Below are 24312 nucleotides of genomic sequence, written 5' to 3'. Positions count from 1 at the left end.
AGTTCGTAATTGCAAAGTTACACAGTCACAGAAATTGCGTCCCAGGGAGGTGTTGTGTCTTGCTGCAAGTTACGGCTGTCCCTTTGTCTAGACAGAAAATGGCTGAACTTCTCTCTTGTGTTACACCCTTTCTTCCCATTCTCTCCTGCATGAATCCTTTTCACTGCTTTCTGTCTCATGCACTTTCTTCTCACCGCTCTCTCAACACCCTTTTTCTTCTGGCTCCTGAGCCAGTCAAGTCGTGTGCCATCAAATTACAACCTTACTTGCAATTTCTTTGGCTCTCATATGGTTCCCAAAGTCATCAATGATGTGGTTTGGTTTCGCATTTTTTTTCCTTCTGATTGAAAATTATGTTCCCTTTAACTGCTTCTTTCTTCCCTCAAAGTCTATTGTACTTTCTTCACTGTTTCTGTCTCTGCTTTCTGCCTTTTCCATTAGTGCTCCTCCAGGCTTAGAGGGCCCCAGTGCGAGCTCTGCTGTCTTTAGTTTTGCTTCCTGTTCTCCAGTTTGGGAGAAACACTTCTATCCTACTATGGGTAATTTTCCTACTCACTCTTTTTCATTGTTTCACATGTTGTTTTGTTATTAGTATCTTTACAAATCTATCTTCAATTGTCACTGTCTGCCCTTGATTTAAAAAATGGAGGGCAGGCTATGTATCTTGCTGCATGGAGGAAATACTGCTGATAGAAAGCTGCAGGGCTAAAGCCAATGGCTAAAATGCTCAAATTTTTCTATGCAAGATTTCCCTACAACCTCGTCTTCTTGATCTATGGCTGTTTTATGACAGTGAAGCAACCACAGATTAGATTCATCTGGCCTAGTGCTTTCATATTTCATCTGTATATATGTTGAAATGTATTTGCTATTTGCTGTGTGTATTTGCTATCACTCTTTTGCATTTGATTAAGTGGTTTGTTTTGTTTTTTTTTTCATTTTGTAAAGGCTCCTTGGGTGGGACTCAGCTGCCTAAGTATGGGCATAGACTGCTGTTTTAAAAAGTGTAGGGCTGCCTCTTTGGCCAGTCACTCTCTCTCCAGAATTGTATGAGGCTTGCACAGGTCATGTGCTCTATGCAGATATCTCATACTGCTGTGGTATGCATTACCTTGGTGCACACATCCTACTGCATCTGTGGATGAAATGGCTGTGACTAAACAACACAGCATCTCTCTTCCTGTCATGCCATTGTAAGCTTCCTCTGGCACCTTTTCAGGAAGTCACAGGAGTCACACTTGTGTGGAAGCCAAATGGAGGCACAAACTACACCCAGTGAGAAACAAACCCATACTACAGAGCAATACTTTCCTGATGCAAATACTGCTGAGTGAAAATATGAAGTCAGGCATAATAATAAAAGAGAAAAACAGAAAACAGTAAAATAGAAATAAAATAAAATAAACCATTAAGACTAACTCTATCAAAAAGCCCTGTTAAATACAGCCATTGTAGAGGTCAGACTGGACTGCCACACCCTTCTCTATGACTTTTGTTACCTTAACCCTCAGCTTGAGAAATACCTGCTCACCACCATGGATCTTCTGCGTTATCTTCTACTGGAAACTCTTTGGTTTTTAACTTTTTCTTAAATGTTTTTTCCTGAAACAGGTTGTCACTTGTTTTGGAATAGTGTCTCTGTGTGCAATAAATGGAGACTGGCATGCATTTATTTCTTGCTACAGGGACAAAAGGATTTTCACAGCACCTCTTTCAAAGATTTGAGACCCATTGTAATTTCGGTGAATTAAGCTGATTAATATGAGGACCTCACACATATTTCTGTCTCACAGGAAAAAAAAAAAAAAAAAAAAAAGAAGTAATTCTGCTGAATAAATCCTGGTATATATTTTCTCATTCCTTTATGGACTTCCTATCCCACACAGAAAAGACAAAACAGAATTTTCCACCTATTATTTCTTAAAAAACAACCACAACAAAATTCTCCATAATTACAGAGAGTCTCAAAATGTTAGAGGTAATATTGATATGTTGACAGGCATCTAACCTCTACTGGGGAGGAATGAGCGATTTAGTTAGGGCGAGCTAATAATACATTTCCTGAAGTAAGTAACAGCTCTTCGTTCTGGATAAAAATGATTATTTTAATAAGGCTTGAAATTGCAGGCATGATATGTGCTGTGATAGTAGGTAGGATGAAACAGTAATGCAAATCTAAAAACACTAAATGGAGCTTGAGCAGGGATCCTCTGAGGGTTTATTAAGGATTATAACAATAGCCTGTTAGCCATTGAAACTTGATTTATGTGACTTTGCATAAAACAATTACTTGCAATCTGGAAAATAAAAAGTAAAATAAACCAAAACTAATCTAAACAAACCAAATAAACAAAAAAATCCACCCAAAAATCTTTTTCCCTCATATTTTTTCTGTCTTTTAAAAATATTTTACTTTTTAATATTTAAAATGCAGTTTTGCGCTTTATAGTTTTTCCTATTTTCAAGGATGACGCACAACTTAATTCTGCTACTGTTTAAAGACTGCAGGTTATATCTCATGTTTTCATGTTAATATTGGAGGAAAAGTCTAGCTTTTCCAGGGTGCAAGCTGGGGTTGCTCTTGATGTCCTGGTCATATTTTGTCAGCAATGATAACTTAGAAAGTAACCAGCCCTGGAAGAGACTCATGGTCTGCTATAACACAGTTCCTTTGGTAGCCCACAGCCCTCCTGATAGCCAGCTCTGTTGCTTAGGGCATATCAGCTTCGCTTTCTGCCTCTGATTTTCTCCTCACCCCTCTTTGTAGGCTAAAAGCTCTTTTGGAAGAAGCTGACAAAATGTACTACATCTGGCTGTGCTTAGCACAACAGGACACAGATCTTGGCTGGAGCTTCTTGGCAATGCAGTGATACAGATACTACGATTATAACAAAGGTTTCACACAGAAAGATCAATAGGTACAAGACATTAGTTCTTATAAGCCTCCTCTCTTTTATGATTAGTAGGGAACAATTCATATACAACCCTCATAAGAGTTTTGTGACAATTAATTATATAAGGCTTGCACGGTGTTTTGAAGATGCAAAGGTGTATCCCCAGCTGTGTTAGAATTCAGAAAGCATGAGGTAGCCTAGCACAACCAAAATTAAAAAAAAAAAAAATCATCTCTAGGATTTCTTGGCTAGTGGAGAGCAGCTGTGAAGTTTATTTCTCCATCTCTCCTAGCATGGCTATTAGGGTAAGAAGTCTTCTGCCTCTCTCCAGACTTACCACTCCTCAGGGACAGACTCGAGCTAAGCTCTGGGCAGAGAGGAGCTTGAGGATACTCAGTGCCTCCAAAAACTCTGTTTCATGTGATCCGGACAGAGCAGGACACTAGAGCAAAGCACAAAACTAATTCCAGCAGCCCATGCCCAGCTCTGTGTTATCCCAGCATTGGACGGTGCACTTTACAGTAGGCTGCAAATGTCTGTGTGCACTGAAAATACAGAATCCCAGAGCTAAACATGTCTTGAGCTTTCCTCATTCTTTCAGTGTAGACATAACTTCAGTGACCCAAAAGCTAGTATAGACTTCAAAGCAATTGAGTCTATGCTGTGACCCTTCTTCCCCCACCTTATTTTCTTTTTCACCATTTCTGACACAGGTCTAACTAATGAGTTTCATACTTCATATCCTGGGTATATATAAACTGTATTTCATTCCCTGAAATTTAACTCCAGGCTTGGCATGCATCCAGGAGTTACACCTACACCATATGAAATTGATGGACCTGGGACTGGGTTCAGATAGGATGGAGAAGACTAGAGGGAAGGACTTAGCATTTTATGTACCAAATCTCATCTTGCTGAAGCTTTTTGTGTATGGAGCTTTAATTATTTCAAATCTCCACCTCCATGTCATGCTGCCATTTGTCACACTGTTGAAAATAATTGTGTAAGAAAATGAAATTAACTACATAAAGCAAAGTCTGACCAAAAGAATAGATGTTTAATGGGGAAAAAGATGGTCTTTTTGATAATGTGCCCTTATCAAGGAAAAAAGCTGAGGAAACCTTGCTTTTATGTTTTGAAACATGACAGAATGAAACAACTCATATTGTCTTCTGTCCATTTAAGCTTTTTAATGGGACTAGATGGACAACTTTCAATGCTTGCACAGAGCCATAATGCAAGGCAAATCCATGCCTTCCCGAGAGGGCTTTTTTAAAAAATAAAAACCTGTAAACCAAAAGCATTTCTCAGAAACGGAAAAGATTTCAATCTACTTAAGAATAAGTCACTGGAACAACCTACCTAGAGAAATGTACTTGGGGTCTTCTGATTGTATTTGGTGTCTTTCTAAACAGAAGGGGTTCAAAGACACCAGAATTTATTAGTTTGGAATAAGAGACACTTCACAAAAATCTATGGCTTGTATTATACAAATGGTTTTAAAATACCATATTTTCTGGCTTAAAGGTATTTATACATTGATTTTTTTACAGTAAATCATAGCTCATCGCCAGCATTTACCTATTTGTGGGCAAGAGATCCTGATATCTTTTGGTCCTCTGAAAGCATGTGCTGTTATTTTGGTGGAGTAAACAAAGAAACAAACAGTTCATTCACCATCAAATTAAGGGATTCAGTAGACAAAAGTGATGGCAGTCAGGGTAGGAAGCTGTGATATGTTTTCTAGAAGCAGAAAAGATGTTAGGAGAAGAAGAGTGGAAACCAAGCCCTGAAAACAGCATGCGTGAGTGCTTTTGTTGCTTTGATTTTGACCAAACGTAAAAGAGTGGAGAGCTGCTTCACAAGCACTTCTTGTCCTCCATTGACTTCCATTAGGAATCACAGTTCTTGCTAGCCTGAACAATATCTCTGTATGTGCCTGTGTGTGTATATACACAGGTGCAAGCTTTCTCATCAGGGAGGATGGCAAGAGCTGATGCAGCCCTGCTTGCACCAGATCTTAGCTAGATTCTCTCCTTTCTTCAGAGCACCCTCCTGTTTCCTCTTATTTCAAACCTAAGCACTTCTAGAGAAGCTGCTTCTTCCCAGAATGTTAAGAGACTTTATTCTCGAAGAAATCCTTTGTAAAATACAAAAAAAAAAAAAAAATAGGCAAGCAAACAAAACACTTCCATAAGTCATTAAGTCATTGCACAGAAGGCATGAGACTGAGACAGCAAGATACAAGCCCACCTTTTCTGTGAACACAGTATTGTCCTTGGGTTGCTAAATAAGCTTTAATCTTAGGATCCAAAAGTACTTGCTGTTCTAGATTTCTGTTTAAACTGCACATAGGAGTTGTTCTGAAAAATAATCAAACCAGAATGTTCCTCCTTCAGAAAATACCATGGTTTTTATTGCTATCCATTTGCAAGAAAAAGGAAAATTAAAAATGTCATTTTTTATATCAACACACAGAGACTGGAAAGTTTTGAAATGACGATGTTAATATGGACTCTCATGTGGATATTTTCACACAGAAAAATTTGCTATTTTAAAAGAATTTTCTTTCCCTTGAACTAATTTTATGAAATATTAGAATGTTCTTTTCAAGTGCGTGTGAAGGAAGCAACACAGCACTTTTTGATAGGAAATGTTCTAACAAGTAAACAAAAGCCTATTAAGATCTAAGATCTACTGCAGATACCAAAGAGCTAGTGTAAGTGTGGCCAGCATCTGGAAAAGAGGATGGCACAAGCTAATCCTGTTGAGGATCTTGGGCCCTATGGTGCTTTTCTCCAAGGTAGGAGTCAGCAACAGGGGAAAACCCAAAGGTAGACCATACAGACCATAGGTTCTGCCCTCAACTCCTGATAGGCACAATTTCCAAAAAAAACCAGACACTTCTCATGCCACCTCCAGTCAATATAACTGCAGATATTCAGCAACTGGAGAAATTACTCTGCCTTGTTTGGGGTCAGTCTTAAAGCTTTTCTGATTAGAAGTTTAACTATTTGTTAATGTAAAAAATAATGATTACTTACCTGTTGCACAGAGACAGGTAATAGATGGTAGGTGCAACTAGTTTTGAAGGATTTTGTGTTCCTGTATCCTGGAAGTGGGAAAATACTATTACTGTTCCACTACAATTTTTAATAGGTTTTTCAAAGGTAATTTTAAATAGATGGAAGATCTAGCTTAAAAGTCAGGAGACTGGTTTGATACTACAAAGCCAATGGAAAAATAAATTATCCTCTTCTTTTTATGCTGATTATTTGAGTTTTGGTTGCATTTTTTGTTATAGCTATTGTAAAAACAAAATGTAAATTGCACAATTAAACATTTGGAACAGCCTCCTTTATCAGTATATAATTCACAGTGTGTCAGGGACATCTAATAACATCCTATTACGGATCACTTATCAGATAGTTGTTAACTGCTATTACCTTCTTTGCCATCCCCCATAATTTGATGTGAATAGTTTCTGATAACTTGCAGGGTGGTGATATCTTCCTACATTGTCATGCAGCCCTTTTTCTCTCATTCTTAGGACTTGTCTCCTGTTCCTGTTCTTGTTTGGTTTGTGTTACCATCTTCAGGTAACACTATATGGATTTTACTGCTTATTCATGCTTGCTTTTTCCATATACCCTTCACATTGGCCACTGCTGTAGACACTAAATTGGGCTAGATTGACTTTGTTCTGGCTTGATGGGGCTGCTATTATGTTTGCAATTGCTGCTTCTGATCTGTATGTTTTCCAATGCAGATGCAAATTTACCCAGGAAGGCTAAGAGCACTAAAGCTCCTGCATTAGCACTGTTAGCACTGCCCACCTGCAGTGGACATTGTAATTGTCTTTGACACTCCTACCATCCTATTATTTAGGCAGCTGGCTGTGGCCCTTTTGTGCCCGCTGCTAACTAATGCTACATAGATGTGGGCAAGCACGAGTTTTAAAGACTCATCTCCCACTCCCCTTCTGCTCCCCTTTCACTAGCAACAATCACAGTTTTTTCACTTGTCAAATGCTGAGACCGCTCTGTGCTGCTGCTCTCCTGGACACCCGCCAGACCAAAGGGGTAGGAGCGCTGGGCGATGGTGAGAACATGTTTGACCCCTGAGGCTGGGCAGCCTGAACACCCGGTCTCTGCCATGAGCATCCTGTGCTCCTCTGCCCTCTCGAGAGCCCTCTATGGAGCAGTCGGCTCCCACATTTGCCTGGAGAAGCTGCCTGCAGACAACATTCAGCCACAGATGGGGAAGGGAAGTGGGAAGAGGCAGGAGGCACAGGCTCCATCATCGTTACTCAGTATCCAGCAGGCTTTGTGCCTTCCTGCAGCGTTTGTCATGAGGATTCAGGTAATCAGGAAGAACAGTTCTGGTCAGGAAACCCAGACCGTGAGCTCTCCCTCACTGTTAGGAAAGAAGTTTTGTGCCTGTGCAGTCTCTGGTAGCAGTCAATGCAGGCAGTTTTCAGTGAATTGATAGCCATCTTCAGAATTACAGTGCAGACTTCTTATTTCTTTTTGTTCCTTTCAGTTATGATTTTTAAGCACTCTAGTTCTCTTTTACATTAGTACTTCAGATTTCTCAGTACATTACTGTGCATGTTGTGTCAGTTATAATGTCTGCACCTGTTGGTTAAAACACCTTTAATTTTCCCAGACTTGCTTTCCATAGGAATTTAATTCTTAATCAAATGGTGAGGCTGAGTAAGCAGTGATTAATTTTGTAATACTTTCTCACTGATTGACCAAAAGTTGGAATTCTTAAAGCATGATTAGTACTTCTTAGTAGAGCAGACCTGTTATACTTTTTTTATTCCCAAGTAAAAATACCCAGGACTTTTGAGTTAATTGTTGCCTCTCTCCCTGTGAAATACTCACAAAAATTGCTTGAGAATCTCTTAGAATCATTCATAACAGAATAACAGAATATCTTGTAGTGCATTTATTTTTTTTTTCTTGTCTGGATACTAATTCAGCAGTTGGCTCAAGTCACCATAAAGTACATGAACACATTCCCTAATAAAAAGAGAAGTTTCCCTACAGGAGCAGTGAGCTGTCAGCTATCTCTCTGCCTCCCTTTATTTATTTTTCTTCCTTTCCCTTTTGCTAGCTCTTGTCAAATTTCTCTGGAACATTTTTTCTCTCTTCACTATTCTGCAAAAGCAGAAGAAAAGAAAATTGGGGAAAAAAAAAAAAAAGCTAGGGGCTTTAAAGTTTAAAAAATAAACACAATTTGGGAACTGTAGAAACAGCTGTTAGTTGCACAGGCCATAATTTACTAGAATACACATGGCTGTAGTCAGCAAAATTAGTGTTTGCTTTGCTTTGCATTTCAGGCAACTCACTACTTTTGAAACTAGCATATAACAAAGACAGCAAGGAAGGCGAAGAAAAAGGGTATTTTTTCTGTGATTTTTATCCTAGCACACTTATTATCTTATCAATTTCCCTTCTACAAAAAATGTGCAATTTCTTTCATTTTACAGTTATTACCATCATCACTCTCTGAATATCAACAGTCTAGTTATCAATGGTATAGCCTCATGGAAGCTTGAGTTCAGGATAAGGAATGACTGTGGATGTGGAAGGTTTATACTACAGTTGCTTGGCTTGACTCGATTTCATTTCCCTTCCCACAATGTGTCTACCTAACACTACAAGATCTTGGTGAAAAAAAACCTCACTTGTGGGATCCCACTCCCAAGGCTGTTTGGTCCTCTGCTTACTAACTGTGAAAAAAGAATCACATTTCAAATGCTTGAAAATCCAGAGGTAAAGGAGCCAATTCCTTCAGTTCAGTTCAAATCCACCAGCTAACAAAAAGGAATACATCTTGGGTATTTCTTAACCTCTTGCTTCATCTAAGTGCACCCAAAAGTGACTTCATTTCGCTACAACATCCCTTGTGTCCCAGCCTGCCAGTCCATTTGGGGATCTCTGGAAATCCCACAAACTGTCAGCAGTGTAAGGTAATTAGATCTGAAAAATTACAGGTCGGCTGTGATATTGTAAATCTGAAACACCAGTGATGTGTTAATACTCAAATGGTTAGTGTAAAGCTTGCAGAACTTAACACAGTTATGTTTGCTTATAGGTCCAGAGCAGAAGGAGTAAGTAGAGGGAATGAAAAATGTTCCTGACAGAACAGAAACTGCTAAAAAGTTAGATTCAAAACACCATCTAGCTTAAAATATTTTTTGCCCTGGAATGGATATTTGATACGTTTCCAGTAATGGAAATCCTAATTCTTTGGAGAGACCAAAAACTTAGCATGTTTCCCACAAGACACAGTTCAGATGATCCGGTTTAAGTATCTGCTCTATCACAAATTCTTATTTAATCTTGGTAAAACTCTGAGGATAAAATTAAGGCTTTTAATTAAAGGTTGAATGAAGTTCAGTCTTTTAACTACTGCAATACTTTTGCAAATGTTTACACTTTGACCTTCTCTGTTTTCAAAACATGCTTCAAATTTCTTCCTGATAATGTTGCCAGCACAAAGCCATTAAAATTTGTGATGCTTACAAGTAAGCAGGCAAATAGCTGTCATATCACAGTAGCAAAAGGAAAACAAACAAACAAAACAACCCACAACTATTGTATGGTTGCTACTAGGTTCCTAAACAAAATGAGCCATAATAACTGACTGTGAAATATATGGCCCTTGAACAAGTGTCAGTACTGCAAACATTGCCTTTCTTCTTGCTTTCACCTTAAAAAAACATTGTACTAAGTGAAAATTAATCCCATTTGCCCTTCAAACCACTGTTCATTGTGAGATTACCTACCACTACCACACTACCACAGCAATGTTTGATCAGATAACTATTCCATCAAGAGAACTGAGCCCAAATAATAAAAATAATGGGAAGAAACAACAACTAAGATACATTTTCTGATTAAATATTGATGTAGAAACTATTATTTATGTTTCCTGGCTTTCCCACATTTAGTACTTGTTACCAGTGTCCCTCACTCATGTAACATTAATGCTCTATTTTTATAGCTCATTTCTGTTCTTAATCTGAGTTATTTTATGAAATGACTCCTTTTTATGGTGCTGAGGATTCAGATTCTTTCTGTCCACTGAGCTACACCATTACTGCCACCTCAAGTGTAGCAAATTTTTTTTTAACTATTTTTAGAAGGAGGGAGAGCCTTTGTTGCCCTCTACAGATAAACTGTTGTGAGAGACTTGAGTCTGCCTGTGTTCACAGGCTGCACAACATCCTCCAGACACATTGCTTTAGGTGTTATGCCCCTCTCAAAGAGGTAAATCCTGTAAGCCTTGAAATACGTGAAGTACTGAACCAATGCAACCTCAAACGCGTGTGCTATCAGCTATATGAGATCATAAACACTGCGAACATCAGGACAGTCACAGCCAGTCAGACTGTGGTCCATTTAGGTCAGCATCCAGTGTCCAAGCAGGGCTAGTAACATACTTGAGAAAGAGTGTAACAAAGGAAAAAGGGTAAAATCAATAAAAGAATAATGTTTTCTCTCTATATCTTCCCAGATTTCACGTAATCTGCAGCTTACAAACTTTCTGAGTCAGAGATAACATCTTGGTGTTTGACAGCTTTTGTGTAGTTTTTTATTCGTATATTTGTCAAAATCTGTTTGTGGGATGCGTAGCCTTCTGCAGCATGAGCTGTGTAAGTTTATCCAGCAAAATACGGCGTGCTCTTCTTTGTTTGGAACACGTCACTTGAACATTTAATTGGACTCCTCCAGCTTTGTGTTTTGAACAATCATTCCTCACTGACATACCCTGACCTACTTGTGATCTTGCATCCAGTGCCTCTTTTTGAGGCCTGAGTCCAGTCACTTTTGTCACTCCTCAAAAGTAAACCATTCTCTACATTTGATCATCTTTAGAGCGCTTAGAGTATTTTAAATCTTCCTGGGAAAAGAGAAAAGCAGCAGAGCACAGACTACTGGCTATGATTTTTGCACATTTATCCTACTTTTCTCTATCAGTTCTGCTGAAACTCCTCTACAGAAAAGCCTATGGGGAAATTTCTCTTTAAAATAACTTTAGAATAACTAGTCATCAGTAAGGGAATTTGGATGTCTAAAGTCTTGAAAAACTTCTGTGATATTCCTTAAGTTTCATCTTGCTTATGTGCAGAAAAAAATGCAGCAGTTCGGAGTAGCTCTTGTCCTGGTGTAAGTCTAATGGCTCCCACAGCTGGTGTATATTGATGTAGCTCTATTGATTTGAAGAGTGCTACACTGATTTATATCAAGCAAGGGTCTGGGTCTTTATGTCCCAGCAGAACCAAGTGATGAAATTTGTTTTAAAACAAGTTAGGGGAATAATTCTGTTGAACCACATCGTTGTGCCAGGTATGTACTCCTAATGAGAATTTTTAAAATGTTGTTGGCCTTAGAAAGGCATCATCTCTGATAACAGCAGCATATCTCTGCTGTGGCCACAAGATGGCCATATTTCTGACTACAGTTTGTCAGGAGTGTTATAGCACAGGAAGTTGATTTATTACTTTCAGATGGAGAAGGCAGTCGCCAGCGGCAGTGGCATTGTGCTTAAGGCACTTGCCCTGTCTCAGCCACCTGTCTGATATCACTGAATACAAAAACCTACAAGAATCAGCAGAAGCTGATATGCTTTAGCAGAGAAAAGCAGATTGGAGGTTGCAAGAAGTGTGTGAACTGGATTTGATTCCTAATACCCCACAGATGACAGACCACACTCTTAATTTGGCTGTGCCAGATTATTTGTCGGTCTGAAGATACCCACCATCAAATCTCAGCCTGTCAGGCATAGCAAAACTGCCCCATACGATTTGTGGCACCAACAACAGGATGCTGGAGGAACATACATGGTATGTCACTGGCTGTCAAAAAGGATAGAGTGAAGATAGAACCTGTGTGTAGTTTGGTCTCGAGTTTGAAAGCATGATGTGGCCAAGACAATGCTGATCTGCCCCAACTTATTGGATCAGCAAATCAATTAACCAATGTGGCAAGCCGTTAATCAGGAAATCAGGGTGTGTCCCAATTGATAAAGCATCGCTTTGTGATATGTACCACACAGGTTCAGCACTACAGCGGAGGAATGACAATAACTCTTTAGTCTTTAGGGATTTTTTAGTAAAACAATTCCTCCATTTTCTAATTAGAAACTGCAAATCACTCACTAATCTCTTAGTGATTAATATGTGAAGTTTGTTCTTTATTTAATCTATTTTATCAATTTGCATTTTATTAAGAAATGCAGAGGTTTATGTATCAGTTTATTTATTTATATGCCCACTGACTCATGCAGGAGAGGAATAGAGGTGGGAACAAGAATTTGGAAATTTAAGGAGTCACAAGTCTCCTAAAAAAGGTTTAACTGAATGTGTCTCTGTCAGCTCCTGCACATATCCTTCACAGCCAAGCAGGGAACATCACTGTCTCTGTTTTTACCTGCGGGGTAAGCATATGGATACAATGGGCCTGATTTAGCTCATAATGCATTCATCTACAGAAATCCCACCTTAACATCAGTAGGAATAGAATCAGGATAGAACAAGCAAGAACAGAGTTGCTATAACAGCCTCTGTTCACAGGAGAAATTGGAAGATGAACTGTTGACTCCTAGTCTTGTTCCACAGCTGCTTGGCTGCCTTACAAACTTCTCTTTCACCCCGGTTTAAGCGTGTATACTTAACCACAAGAAAACTTCAAAAATGTGACTCAACAGGACTACTTATGACCTTGTATTTATGCATGTTCTCAGGTATTCTGCTAAAACTCCATTCACTCTTTGAATAGACCTTTCAGAGACCATCTTTTCCTTTTGTTTTTCAAAATATATTGAAAAGATAAAAAACAAACCAAACCAAAATCTGAGCAACAGAAGCTGACATTGACTTGCAAAGCAACTTCCTGGTTTGTTACTATTCTTTTGTAATTATGACAGAGAACAAGAAATCATCAATAAAATGGGGTGTCTTCATTGCTTGTGCCAGTCTCAGTAAGATCATAAAGTCTGATTTTGGAGAGGATCTTGGATATAAATGGTTTAATAGATTGATTGAAAAACAATGATACTAAACTACATATGAGACTTACAGAGATCCCAGACAAGCATTGAACAAGAAAGCATGCAGCAAGAACATACTTCTAGGCTGCTGCAAAGCTTCATCTTCAGCAATTCCTGTCCAACAGTCTAACTGGCACCCTTTTCACAGAGCTGTACTGTGTAATATAGGCCTAAACCCAGGAAAATCCCAATTTCTCATGTTTCAGGAAAATATTCAATTGTATCAAACAGCTCCAGAAATAAAATATTCCCAGGAAGTAATTTTTGTATGTCAGCATGCTGGTATTTTAACACTATAGAGATCCCTTGTTTAGCTGCAGATAATTGGAGTACACTTAAAAATGCACACACATTGCAATTCCAATATTCTAAAAGAAGTGGCACAGCAAATACTAAGGTGGTATACACCTATTATTTTCTATCTGACATTTAGAATTAGGAAGTAAGAAAGCAATTTGCAAATGTGAGTTTGAATTAGATCAAGAGACTGGTGAATATTTTAGCATTGTCTGCCAGAAACACTTTCTGAACAACCCAGCTCTCACAAAAAAACTACTGGAACATCAAATAGAAACAGTATGTGAAATGCATGCACTGTTCTTTTGATATCCCTGTGGCAAGATCCCAGATGCATGGAGAATAAATGGCATGGAGTATTTCATGCTCTCCTGATCATTATGTAGTATTATCACAGTCTTCATAAATTTTAGACTTGAGGCAAGACTTTGTGAACACAATATAAAAATATGGAACCAAAAGAAGGCACTCATTCCAATTCCATGAAAAAAATAAAATAAAATAGGTGAATGGCAAAACAGAATACAACAGAATATTTTATAGCAAGATGTGTCATGTTGTCACAATTTACTTGTTGTCAATATTTTTTGTGTGTATCTGAAAAACATTTTAAAAAACACTTTAACAGAGGAACTGACAGAGGACAATGAAGTGGCTTTGTGGGATTTTTGGGAAACTTTTCCCAGACAGCAGGACAGAATGGCAGGCAAAGTGCTCGCTTGAAAATTTAATGAGTAAAATGAAGATGAGGACAGAGTGGGAATTATGAGTTGGCCTCTCCTCAGTTGGTAAGAGATATGTTATGGAGGGCAGACCAGGAAGGTTTTAACAAGAGGGACAACTACCTCACACTTTAAAGTTTGAACTAAACTATTAAAACTACTAACACGAAAATTACTGCAACCCTGATTCCTTTTCACTGATTAGCACAGCAGTTAAATAGATGCTCATTCTGCAAATCAGTATTATATGTTTTGTACTGTCCCTCTCCTAAACACAGAGGTTGCATGACCTCTCCTTAATCTGTTTCAAACAGACTCATTAAGCCATTAAGGAAAGTGGATTGAGTTTAACCTGCTCGTTGAATCTGAAGTGGATTAGGGAATGCTAATCCATCCCCTACAGATTTGGGGTTATTAAGCCTTTGAATATTACTATAAAATCTGGAAGTTTGTGTTTATCTATGATCACTTTAAAATAAAAATTACAAAAAATCTTGGGCCTGACATATCCTTTGATTAAACAAGTGATTCAGGCTTTTACCCAGCTCTGTAGCTTGTGACATGCCTAACAACAGGACATATTAAGGCCCTGGAGTACCTGGCATAACCTGAACAGCACATGCTCCACACAGACAAGTTTCTAACGCTCACTGGGGCCTTCATCCGTTTCCATAAGGAGGGAGAAGACCACATAAGAAGACAGAGAGCTCAGGCCTGAATACTTGGACTGCAGATCCAGGGAGTCCTTGTACCAGTGTGGAGAGCAATGTGGGCAGCAAGTCTTGCAACAGGCATAATTTCACATTATTACCAGTTCCCTCCTCCTCTGAGTTGCTGTTTGGGCTCTCACTAGCTCCTGCAAAAATATCAGTTAAACTCAGACATGTTTCCAAGTTTCTCCATAAGAATCTCCATCATTCCCATTAAATTTGGAAACATGTTAATACAGACACACAAAAAACCCTCTTAGAATCCTAGAATAGTTTGGGTTGGAAGGGACCTTTAAAGGTCATCTAGTTGAATTCACAATCCTCCTCCCACTCAGCAAAGAAAAGCAACCAACAAGCTGCAACAACTTTTCCCTCCCCAGACAATCTCAGCATGTGTAGTAAGCTGCTGCTTCTAACATTCACATATCTTGGGACAAACTAAAGTTCACCTTTTGAGCCTGTGGCCCATTCTTTGTCAGTTTTAGAAACTTGAAAATGAAGCTGTGTTGCCAAGCTGAGGGACCTGACAGCTCTGCACCACCCTGCTGCTCAAGAGAAAAAAGGCCTTAAGAAATATATGTTCTCTGGGGCTCAGTAGAGTAGAGCTGGGAAGATGAGGAGGAATGAAGACTGGCCTTTGACACCACCAACTCTGTCAGCTGTCAGCTGGGGCATCTAGAAACATTTTATGTTTTTATCAAAAGCCAAATTTGGCTGTCTTTTCATGATTCCAGGATTCAAACCGCTTAGAGGTTTTAGGAGGTTGAAAGAGTCCACCCCTCCCAGCCACAACAGTGGGGCTGCAACAGAGCTGAGCTGAGGTGGAGCAGATGGCTCAGGAGAGGTCCCCTCTGACTGCCCCTCCTGCTGCTCATGTCCTTGTGCCTTATGGGCATCCTCCTCTAGCTTAAGAATGTGTTTTGGTTGGTTTTGTTGTTGGTGGTTGGCTGGTTTTGCTTCTTTGTTTGTTTAGCTTTGTTTTGTTTGTTTTCCCGATTGTGGGTAGAAAAAGGAGTTGTCTATATTTTTTTGGCATTGTTGCATAGTGGTTCTGTCCTTTTGTCAACAAGGGTGATGACCTGGATGTGTCTTGGCTGGTTTGGGGCCACCAGATATTGAGCTTTACTTCTGTTTCTATTGCAGAGAACAAGAGAAAATTCAATGTACTATTTTGCACATTATCTAAGAAGTTTCAGCTGGGAATTGGTAGAAAAGCAGCTTTGTATGAAAAAATACCTGACTCCAGCTGTAATATGGTTGGTATTGTCAGATCCACATTTAATCTCTCAAGTGCCAAACTGTTTAACAAGCACATGATGCAGAAACAAAATTAGTAAATGACTTGTTGAGCTTGGTAGAGAAACCCAAAGATCATCCCTCACAGAGGTCAGATAATCTACTTAGGGGGAGAAAGATCATTAGATAACCATCTCCCTCTTTAAAATGAGCACCTGATTATTCAAGTCAGGTTTGAATTGTCTGCTTTGTACAAGTGAGGTGTTATTTTAAGATTTGTTTTAGAGATTGTACTCTGCATTTAAAATCTCCTTTGTGTGTAATCTTCCACTATCTCCTTTGTTCTTGTTAAACAGATGAAGGGAGAAACTCCTGCCAGCTTTTTTGTTTCTCATTTGGCATATTGCTATAAATTGTACACACAGACCTTCATAAAAGCTTTTATTCACCATCTTTTATTAAGAATCTTTGTGCAAGTGTATGTGTTTGTATTTATAATCATCTATATCTGCATAAAATGGAAGAGGACAGTACCCAGATTAAAACCAAAAAATGTGAACCTTAGCAGTCTGAGAATTCAGTTAAGAAATTGTTAAAGAATTTGGCCTAATGCATGAGAGGTTTTGTCTTTGAAATTTCCTATCTACATGCATAAGCTTATGCAAGACCAGCAAAACACCTAATAAACCAGAAGTCTTCAAAGATTTTTAGATTTTTTCATGCAGTTTCCACAAAAATCTGACATGTTGAGATGTTCTGCATTAGAACTGAATGCTGTTCTTTTTGTCTATTATGATGAGCACATTTATGTATCTGTAGTGCACTTTAGAAATACAAGGTAGCACTATCTAAGTGCAATTTATTTATTCAGTGTTGTAAATATTCATGGTGCTTCTTATGTCAATAGAAAATAACAAATTATATTGTGCTCTTGGTTATGGTGATACTGATCTTTGATTATTCCACTGACTACATAGTGGTGCTCTAGACTTTAATAAGTGTAACTAATACACGTATATGGGCTATGTGAGAAAAGATGGGAAAGAAAATAAACCAACAACATTGAAATAGAAGGCTTTTCAGGCTCTGTGTTTATTCTGTTCTGAGATCTCACCTAGAGGTAGATGACAGGCATTTTGTAGTCAGACTTGAAACTGAACCTTGCAGTTTCTGCCTGGAGAGAATCTGCAGGCATGTAGAAAACCTTTGTGGATGTTGTTAGTAATTTCTGAATACCCAGCAAAAGCTGTTAAAAAGTAATTGCTGTTTGTCAATCTGAGTTCTAAACTTTCAGATAATTACTGTGCTAATGGATACTGACTGAATTAAAATGTTTAATGTCAATATCACAAAAGATGGAAGAGAAGAAAGGAGGGAAATGAGCAAATGTGTGTCCAAACTCTCCAGACTGTCCAAACTGAAGTTAGGGGACACTTTGCCTTTGTTATTTGCATAGCTGCAGGTGAGCACACTAGTGTTCTTTTTCTGTATCCCTTGCATTTAATATGGAACTGTGCAGAGACTTCATATTTTAGCTACTATAGCAGTCATCTGGTATGTTAGGAAGTGGCAGATGAGTAATGGTGAGTCTGAGCCTCAGTGCAAATATATACAGCTAGAAAGCAAAGGTTTGCAGTAAAAGCACTCTGTAATAACTGTGACTTAGGGTTTTTGAAATCAGATAGCCTGACTATGGCTTTAACTGTAAAGAGTGCAGATCTCAAACTTACTCACGATACCCAGGGCTTTAGGTAGAAGCTGTAAAAGCTGAGTCTGGGCACACAGAGCTGACATCTCTTCTGGGGGATCTTTGGAGCAGGGTAAGATGAAGCTACCTCTTGTAGCCCTTCTTTTCTTTGGAGAACAATTGAAAAAACAAACAAACAAACAAACAAACAACAACAACAACAACAAAAACACACACACAAAAAAAACACAAACGAGATTAACAGAGAAAAAGATTATATATTTTTGTTCCCTTTTCATTTTGAATGCTGAGATAATACCCCACTTACATCCTCAAGAAAATCAAGAAAAGCACTGAATGAGATTTCAGTTCCCAGTTCTTAGAAGGATATCTTAACCTTCACCAATGTACATTGCCAGTGCTGGCCCTTATTTCTTTGTAATCAAAACTTGTAAAACATTGTGGTTTATTGATTCTGAAAAAAAAAACAAAAATGAAAACTTTAGGAAATAGTCTACAAACAGTGAGATTTGTAATAACCTTGTAAATGAGCAACACCATTAGGTTCTAATATAAATTGATGTTACCTGTGCAATCAGTTCATATTAAATTGTGTTCTCATTTTTTTTATAGGCTATCTGATGTTTTCTTCTCTGAAAATCAGAGGGTTTTTTTGTTTGTTTGTTTGTTTTTGTTTGGTTCATTTTTGTTGTTGTTGTTGTTGGGGGGGGGGGGTTGGTGGGTTTTTTGGCTGTTTGTTTGTTTTCTTCTTCTACCAGAAAATGGGACCAAGGGTAGAAATTTCACAAATGTTTTACAAGTAGTTTATGGACATGTAAAATCAAAGGTAACACTTCATCTGGTTGTAGCTGCTTATAAGATGACCTGTTGCATTACAAGTAAAGTCACAGATTTATCTTCTGAGTGCAGCATGTGAAAGAATCTAAGGCTACTATCTCAGACACCTGTTCCTTTCATCTTCAAGTCTTATCTTAAATATTAACAATATCATGTTCCAGTTTCCTCAAATCAGATCTTAAGAAGAGGCACATGAATTATGGATTTCCTTATCAAAGTCTTTTTCTTTCATGATTGTTTTAATGGCCATGAGACACACTGGACTGATCATTTTTCAGAGTGTTGTCCTGCATTTGTTAGGAAGACATATAAAGTGTCTGTGCTCTGTCACTGCCCACTGCCTCTCAACTGGTGAAGCATCTTTGGAATGCAAATACGTGAGCTGATCTGTGTCCTGTTAGGCTTATTGACCAAGGAGACACCCGTGCATGCTAAACTTGATGGTGGTTTCAACAAGATAGATCCAGGGATCCATCCTCGTTTCCAACTCCTTATGTCCCCATTTCTTAAAACGTAGTCAGAGGCTTAGAAAAATAAAAGATGGATCTGGTTGTTGGGACCAGTCTCCTAGGTATGTGTCTGCCACTCTTTGGGAAATTAATGATCCCATGGACAATTACCTCCAGTTTAATTTCACCTTGGTTTAGGCAATTTGAGCTGCCTAAGAGTAATACTGGCTGGTCATAGTTACAGAGTCCAACATGGGGTGGGTAAGCAGAACTGACAGGGCCAGGGGGACTTGTAATAAATAAAGGAAGACACCCCCCTCCCATTCACTAGCTGTTCTGCTCACCACCATATTACTCCTTCTTCATGGCATTATGCTTATACTGGTTAATTCTGTAAACAGCATTTTTATCTTGCCCTCAATATCTCATGGCAGTAAACCCCAGAGCGTGCTCTGTGGAGCAGTAATTCATCCTCTGCATTTTACATCTGGACAGAATAATTTCTTTGTTCTGAGAAAGTAAATAAGAATGTCAGATTTACCTTCCTCAGGTCATGTCTCTCTATATTGTGATTTTTCTAACTCTGCTTCTCTCTAAACTAAACAATATGAAGCTATTTCAATTTCTTCTATCATTATCCATAATGGACTTTCAGAGCTAAGAGAGGTGAGAATAAATATGAGAAGAGATCATTTTTTTTCACTGAAAGCTGATCATATGACTTTTGTTTTACACAGCTCTCAACTGTTTACTTATTTACTGATTTAGCAGAGGAGTAGGAACAGATAGTGCTGATGGAGGCAGCTATAGTGAGAGGGTAGCACAGCTAAATGAGTTTGCAGAAAAGATTGGAAAGGAAGAAGTGAAATCACTGAGCAAACAGCACAAGGAAGACTGCAGAGCCTGATCAGCATGGGGAAAAAAGCATGACAAAGGTAATGGAAGGGTATAGTGGGTTGAACTCAACTACCTATAGGTGTTAGCACTAGCTGAAATATTTAATTGACATATTGCTGGAGAATGTTTTGCTTCTTGTGATCCAAAGGTTAAAGTAAAATATAGACATGTCAAAAATATACACCAAATCCTATTGCTATTAAAATGATTAAATAAGTTTCCATTATGATATATACATCATTTCACTAAAAAAAAAAAAAAAAAACCCAAAAAAATTGTTTTGTCCACTGAAAAAATCAAACCACAAAAATTATTTAAAATCATTCTGAACCAATTACAACCTATGTATGACATGAATACATGAATACCAGACACAAATAGGTGCAGAAGGAAGTGAAACCTAAGAATGCAGATTCCATCTGTTTTACTCTAATGACTTATCACTCCTTTATTAAACTTGTTAGAGTTTTACTTGAGTTTTTTGTTTGTTTTTTTTTTTTTTGGTCAGTCTGGATTATTTATTTTTAGAGTCTACCATGAAGAGAGTTGGGGAATTCTGGAGTTCCCTGAGCTGTGGTAAACTGTACATTTTATAATCACTTGAGAAGAACCTGATGTTCTGTAATATCAGCTTTATAATCTCTATATTACAGTATTTCTGCATCAAAGCTGTCAGGACAATTTCCCCATAGGAGCCCCTGCAGCAACTCCCCAACAAATACGACTGTAGAAAATATCCTATGTTGTTCTCTGTTTTAATGAACTAGTTTAAACAGAAGGGCTCTGGGAACTGGCTGACAATTTTGCTGAGGATGAACAAAGCAGATGAAGACTCAGTTTCTACTGCTTTATGCTGAACTGCATTGGTTAAATTGAAATAAAAACTGTAGCAAAAGGCAAAAAGCTGTTGCCAGCTCACCACCATGCAGCAGAACAAGTAACACTTTGGCTGGTTAGATCAGAGGAGCAGTGAATGGTTTGGGATTTCAAGCTTAATGGAGTTAATAAGGCATTTGGAAGAAGATGAAACCACAATGAGCCTTTTACCTCACTTTGAAGTTACAGGTTTTGAGAGAGGGCTTTTTAGTATGACTTCTGCAACCTTTCTGGAAGAATTGTGCACAAAGGGCTGCTTATTCCTGTCATTTAATCTAGATCCTATTAGAATAAAGGGAAAATGCACACATTTAACTGTATATTTTCAATTTTTACGTATGTTATGTAATCATAAGAAACAGAGCTGCATGCAGCATACACCACCAAAGCAGTGTCAGTCATGTTGGAAGTAAAATTGGAGATAATTTCATGGATTTGAAGGATGGTTTAAAAATCTGGGAGGAGACTTCTGTCAAAAATCAGACCTTTTAGTCTAAGTTTAAATGAGTATTTTAGGAGAAATTAGAGTGTTGTCTAAAGCAGCTTATGAAACAGGATTTCTGTACCCTTTCTGGTACTCTTATTCCTGTGCTATACACACTCAGTGACTTTATTTGTCTGTTTTCTTCTCTTGTCACCTGTCTGTGCAGCAAAGTTCTTTCTTAAGGGATTTATTTACAGTGTTGAGCATAGGGAACCTGATTGTAGTAACTGTTGCTGTTATATCCTTTTTAGCAACAGTACTCATAAAGATGCAGTGATGTTTTGTGATGCAATTTCCTCATGACGCTTGGAAAAAAAAAATCAACAAAAATATTTTCAAATGTCCTATCCTTCCACACTATAATGCCAAGAAAAAGCAGAGCATAAACTAGATACATTGCCATAAACTAAAAATTTAAATATCTAGGACAGAGTTTCAGGCATGTTTTTTAGAAAACATGCCATATAATTTCCCCAAATGTAAGAGTGGAGTAATTCCACTCAAAATGTCACGGCTACTCTAGGTTTGCATCTGTGTAAAGGACAGTGCAGTCCCCCATTCAGATAAGCCAAGTTGAACAAAATGCACAAAATATTAAACTCTGGATAACATCACTGATAGCTGTTTGTTTCTATGGAGCCTATCATAATACTTAGAAGAGCTGGAGAAGGAGTGGATACCACAAGTTCCAGTCTCTATACCCACCCCAATGAAAACAATGTCCCAGGTATAGGAATCAACAAAAAAAAGGGTCGATATTAGACGACAGGTTTGCATCTAGCATGTTCTGAACCCACTCTGTCAGGAAGCTTTTATTCAACCTGTATGCCCTGATCTGGAATCACTCACTCTCATTTCAGAGTTTCTTAGGTGATGAACACACAAACTCTCAGCAGCCCCATCAAAGCACCTTTGTACTCTGAAGATGGAGAGCAATTGATCCTACTACCAAAAAAGTCTCTGCTGAAGCCATTGCTTAATTAAAGGTATAGGAGCCTCTGAAAGAAGCTGCCACACTGCAAAGAAGATCATGTGTGATATGCTTGTACGATGATATATTAGCGACCAACTTGGATATATATGATTTCTTGTATTCATCTCACTGTTTTTGGTCAAAGGCTTAGTTAAAAAAAGAGATTAGACAGACACGTGGAGACTGAACACATCAGCCGATATTAAATACAATGGTTTGAATGCAAACTATTGCTAAAATGTCTTGGAAGTGTTGTTTGATGAAGGCTGGTAAGATAGAGGCAAGGGAAGAATAACTTCACATTTTCTGTTTCTTTTACTTTTTGTCAAAGACCTGGAGACAGAACCAGGATACTGTGCTACCACACTACTTAGCTTAAACAACCCTTTTGACAACAGGCCACTCATATGAATCAGTCATTTCTTTCATTTATGTGAGCCAGAAAAGCCTCATTTGAAGGTGATTGCCCTGTGTCACTTTGCATTTTAAGTTTGGAATTGAGTTGTCTTAGCATGAAATTTGTATGAAAGAAGACATGGCTAATTCCAGTGAGCTAAAGTAGTGTGGGCAAGACAAATCTCCGTGGCTCAGAAGTTCTCTTTGAGTAAACTTTCACATATCCATCAGCTTTAGTGGACATATGTGGACTAGGGCTTGGAACCAAATGTTTCTGCATAATCTGGGAAAATACATTACATGAAAAGGCCTCATTATTTTTGCAAGCAAACAGAGAGAACAAGTGCCAACCAAACATAGTGTGGCTGTTCTCAAGCAAACAGAAAAGGTCTGTGGCATTTTCCTCTTCACATACCTAGGGAAATTCTGCAGCAGTTTAGTCTTCTTGTTTAGATGCTCATGGGAAAGTTCAGGAATCCATGCAGAACTCTACAGATAATAATGTTAATAACTTTCTCAAGACCAGACTGGCTAAGACAAGGAAGAAAATGGTAATGAACTGACAAATTAGTTTTTCCCTGTTCTTTAACAGGTATCGGACAACTTAGTGTTGCAGCTGTTTCCAAAGCTTGTTGATTCAAAGGCGGGTTCACACCTTCAACAGACAGCACTGATGTAGTGTGGTGGCAGCCCATGTCTGTCAGGGATTAGGGCAAGCAGGAGGCAACAGAGATGCTTCAGCCAGTCTTTGGTATAAAAGAAATTTTATTTAATGCATTGAGCTTTGGTCAGGCTCTTTGTTTATCTACTTTTCTACTGCTTTTTCACTGCAGAACATCACTACTTAATGGGGGTCACTGCTGCCCTTAATTGGGCTTAGAGAATAATAGATACTGGAAAATTTATGGTGAGGAGGACTGAAGGTATGTTAGGATCTATACCACCGATGAATCACTGGATTTTTGTCCACTGCCACCAGAATGGACAAAATATCAATGGGGTTTTTTGTAGAAGTTGCTGATGATAATCAAGGGATGTTTTAGTACTACTTCTAGTTTAAGAGATGTTTTGAAGCCCTGAAAGCAACATAAGGTTCCTCTCTTCCTTCTAGTCAAACATTCAGATAAATAACTTCAATTTAAACCTGAAATATAGGGTATTTCCATTTTGTCTGAAATGTTAATTATATTGAAGCCATTTAAATGCTTTCTTTTCATTTTAATAAAAGGATTGTCAGTTTGCTTTCCCCCCTCAGATCCTCAAATTTTGTTAGGAAGCATCTGTTTTTTAAGATTTTGTATACAGGTTTTTGGTGAAGAAAAGGAAAGTCAATAAAAAGACATTTTTGCATGTGGGGAAAATCTTAGAGTCATAAAATAGTTTGGTTTGGAAGGGACTTGAAAGATCTTCTGGTTCCAACCCCTCAGTAATGAGTGGGGACACCTTCTACTAGACCAGGTTGCTCAAAGCCCCATCCAACCTGGCCCTGAACATTTCCAGGGATGGGGCACCCACAAATTCTCTGGGCAACCTGTTCCAGTACCTCACCACCCTCATGGTTGAAAATACTTCATAAGAAGCAGCTTTTAGATGGAAATCATTTTTTAATTAGAATAATTCCAACAAAATGCTACATTTTTTTTCTTTTTTACTAAACAAATTTATTACAGGATTCCCTGAAAAGAATAATGCAGTCTTTCATCAATGATCAAATCCCATCTTGAAATGTATCAGTCCTCTCTAGCTGAATTATACCGAATTTGGGAAT

General features: G+C 38.3%; 1 protein-coding gene across 3 annotated transcripts in view; it reads right to left on the bottom strand.

Moving 5' to 3' along the window:
* Positions 1-17773, bottom strand: part of CNTNAP5 (contactin associated protein family member 5) — a 307043-nt gene extending 289270 nt beyond the window's left edge. For 2 of the 3 annotated variants that reach the window (XR_002408012.2, XM_021280776.2), the window contains exon 1: positions 17655-17770. The gene's annotated coding sequence lies outside the window, so the exon portion shown is untranslated. Of the gene's footprint in view, positions 1-17654 lie in introns of all 3 variants that reach the window. The other variant, XR_010474008.1, reaches the window with a different exon arrangement.
* Positions 17774-24312: the final 6539 nt, after the last annotated feature.

The sequence above is a fragment of the Columba livia genome, chromosome 7 (assembly GCF_036013475.1).
Source record: "Columba livia isolate bColLiv1 breed racing homer chromosome 7, bColLiv1.pat.W.v2, whole genome shotgun sequence".
In the NCBI taxonomy this organism is placed as follows: Eukaryota; Metazoa; Chordata; class Aves; order Columbiformes; family Columbidae; genus Columba; species Columba livia.
The sequence above is the reverse complement of the archived record's forward strand: the minus strand, read 5'-3'. Positions and strand labels throughout refer to the sequence as shown.